The sequence below is a fragment of the Gopherus evgoodei genome, chromosome 5 (assembly GCF_007399415.2).
Source record: "Gopherus evgoodei ecotype Sinaloan lineage chromosome 5, rGopEvg1_v1.p, whole genome shotgun sequence".
Lineage (NCBI taxonomy): Eukaryota > Metazoa > Chordata > Testudines > Testudinidae > Gopherus > Gopherus evgoodei.
The window spans coordinates 124,207,682-124,211,205 of NC_044326.1; positions in this window are offsets into that span (position 1 = coordinate 124,207,682).

Below are 3,524 nucleotides of genomic sequence, written 5' to 3' on the forward strand. Positions count from 1 at the left end.
TACAGCTAACTCAACTGTGAAATGAAATGGTTTTCTTCAGTCTAAATTCTTCACCCCCTTCACAAACAAACATCCCCTCACACTGTTCTGCCACAGAACACAATGAAATGAAAACAATCAATTTAATCAACATTTCTGTTCTTTTTCTCATTTTTCCTCTATTTTCAGTGCCTATATACTTTTGTGAGATGTGTTTTAGCAATGCTTATGAACAGATTGGATTTTTCATTTCTCTGTTCCCTTTTCTTTCTTTCCTACATCTCCTATTTTGATTTGCTCCTATAATTCCATACTGTTTCCTTTATTTTCTCTGTCTAGTTTCTTTGCTTCCCTCCATCTGCCCCCATTTCTCTTTTCCCACTGCAGCGTAAGTGTCAGGAGTCAGCTAAGCCCGGAGTATGGTATTTATCAGCCAGCGCTGATCTCCTCCACCCATTTTCCAAGGCATGGCCAACTCTAAAGTCCAGTACCTTCAGACTTCTGTCTTGGTGGACAGTTGCTGAGACAGTATCTTCATGCAACTTCCTGCTACCACACTTAACATGATGTCATACTGCTCTGGATCACTGCCATGCCCTGGGATTAGGGGATTGTTTAATTGTTAATATATTAAAGGAAAACAATACTTTTGATTGACATAGGATTAAGGACCTTGGGTGAATTTCACCCCGTGCACAGGGTTGGCACAAGGCACATGTGCCATGTAAGTCCCATTTCAGCCCCATTTTGAAGACTCATGCAAGGCCCAAGCACCATATAAATCCTTGAAATAGAGCTGAAAAGGGATTTATTTGGTGTACGTGCTCTGTGCACAGGGATGAATTTCACCCTTTGTGATTAATGTAGAACCTCAAAGTAATTCCAAGGTAAATTCTGACACAGTTAAATTGGACACTAGTGCAAACAAAGGCACTTTCCTTGTCCTGAGTTGATTAAAGACAGTTCACTCTAAACTGTTTAAAAGGCTACTGTTTTGTCACAAATATGTGTATGTCCACTCTATCCTCACTGGTCTCCACTAACACCCTTTTCCCCAAAGAACCCAATTCATGATTTACCTCTTTGTATTCAAATCCCCGTATAACATCACCCCTCTCTTTCAACATGTGAGCTCTGTTCCTTTGACAGGCACAAATGCCAGTGCACTAATCAGTTGGGAGGAGCTGTTGTTACTCCTTTCATTCTCCACTTTTCCTCTACATATATGTCAAATGAATCATGTTCATACTGGCATATACATTATATATATGCCAACATGGTTCATTAACATAATGTTTTGTTTTAAATCTTTTTCTTTCCGCATCTGTAAAGACGGAGAACCTTCTTCTCCTTCACAACAGCCCCTGAGAATGCATCAGTCTATCTTACCATTCCTAGCACAAATCTGCTGAGTCGGACCACTCGCTGTTTCTTTTAAAATAGCTACGTGGTGTGCCCTGGAGACTGACAGCCCATAGCCAAATAACTTTTGTCCTTTTTTCAAAGGACCATTTTCGGCCAACTGTGTCAGGGTTACCTCACCATGGAAACAAACTTCCCTCCCAGCAACAAGAGATACACAGAAAGCATAACTTCCAATCCATACAAATGCATTTCAGAAGTATGGAGCAGTAAACTAAGCTGTGCTCAAACTGCTGCTGCTGCATGATTCACAGGCAAGTTGTGGATATGCCAAAGACTTTGGCCAGAGTTTGTCACACTCTGAATTGTCCTAAATGACAATAGAGAGGATCCTAGGATGGATATCAGTAAGTGCAGGAGGAGTGAGGAATTTAAGGCTGAATGAATAATACAATGATCCTGGTAAATGGGGGAGAATCTCTTTAATGAGTTACTCTTCAGAATGACTGTAGGCATTGAAAATCTTCACTGGGATAAGGGAAAAGATCTTGCCTCACCCTGCAAAGACTGCCCTAGCTGTCAGGCCAAGACGAAAGGGCTTTGTATATTAAGAGGAAAGAATGTGCATGTGAGATGAGGGAAGTTGCATTTGAAGCTTGTGAGTAGAAGGAGTTGCACATCATGTCGATTGGAGAGGACTCTGAACTTGCTATACTGAAGGCAGGGGGTGGTCTTTTCTTAGCTTGCTTTTGCTACCATGCTGAAAAGGGAATATTTTTCAACAGGGCTAGTCAAATACTTTGGTAAATATTCATTAGAATTTTTAAATGAACTTGTTTTGACCATGTTCACACCCCTTTCGTGTTTGCTTTCCCCAAATATTCTATCAGTGAGTTTACTAGCAGAACATTCACAGCAACAGTGGATTTTAAGAAAATGTCAGAAACAAGACATAACCACAGGTATTTGCACTGAAAACCTGATTCTCAGAGTTATGCAGATACAATCAAGGAACACAAATGCATCCTACGTTCTTGAATTTCAATTGATTCAGTCACCAAACCTATGGACAATATTGGAAATGAAGAACTAGTGCTTGATCCAAAACCCACTGAAGTCAGTGGAAAGACTTCTATGATATTCGATGGGCTTTGGCTCAGAATCCTAAAGACGAAAGGCTGCATACACCATTACTAATACTTTGCCCAATCCAATCAACCTAAATAAATCTGTTTAGGACACGTTCATGCAACAATGCATATAAAATCGCTAAGTCTTATTTTCCTACATTCTGATAACATATCTCTACAATTTTAAACATTCAAATGTTTATAAAATAAAGAAATAAAAGTCCTTTTTATGAAAATTTGAACCTTGGCTGCAGCACTATTACTGAATAGTGCCACTGCTACAACTGAGGGTCAAATCTGGCCTTTTGTTAGTCAAGTGTCAATCCAGGGTTACAGTTAAAATCCAAACACCTCAACAAAGTCTGACTGAAAATATGACTTTTGTTTGTTTATTTGTTTTTTACTTGTGAGGTAATTAAGCATTTGAACAATTTGCCAAGGGTTGTGGTGGATTCTCCATCACTGGCAGTTTTAAAATCAAGACTGGATGTTTTACTAAAAGATATTCTCTAGTTAAACAGACAAATGTTTCAGGGAAGTCCTATGGCCTGTGTTATGCAGCTGGTCAGGCTAGATGATCACAGTGGTCCCTTCTGGCCTTGGAATCCATGAACCTGAAAATTAGAGTTAGTTGGCCAGATTCTTAGCTGGTGTAGATTGGCATAGCTGTGTTAACTTCAGTGGAACTACACCAATTCAACTGGAGATCTGGTCCAATACTGGAAAACTTGACATGACCATACACATAGGAGTACATATGAGGGAAGTCTTGTCTTGTTCTATTGAAACTAATTGCACAGGAGGATGTCTCCCTCTTCCCCCTGAGTACTGCAAAAATTTGTAACAAAAACTATTATGGTTCATTGCTGGGAAAAAAAAAATCATGTAACACGCTGAATTCTCATCTCACACTTCAGACACTGACTGGTTGACAGAGCAGCAGAATTTCAACTCCAATAGGCTTGATTTAGTTTCCAGGCAAAGAGGCAGAGATAAAAGGGGAAGGGATTTATAGAGTTTCTCTGGGTTTTTGTCAAAGTTTTTTCTCCTGGC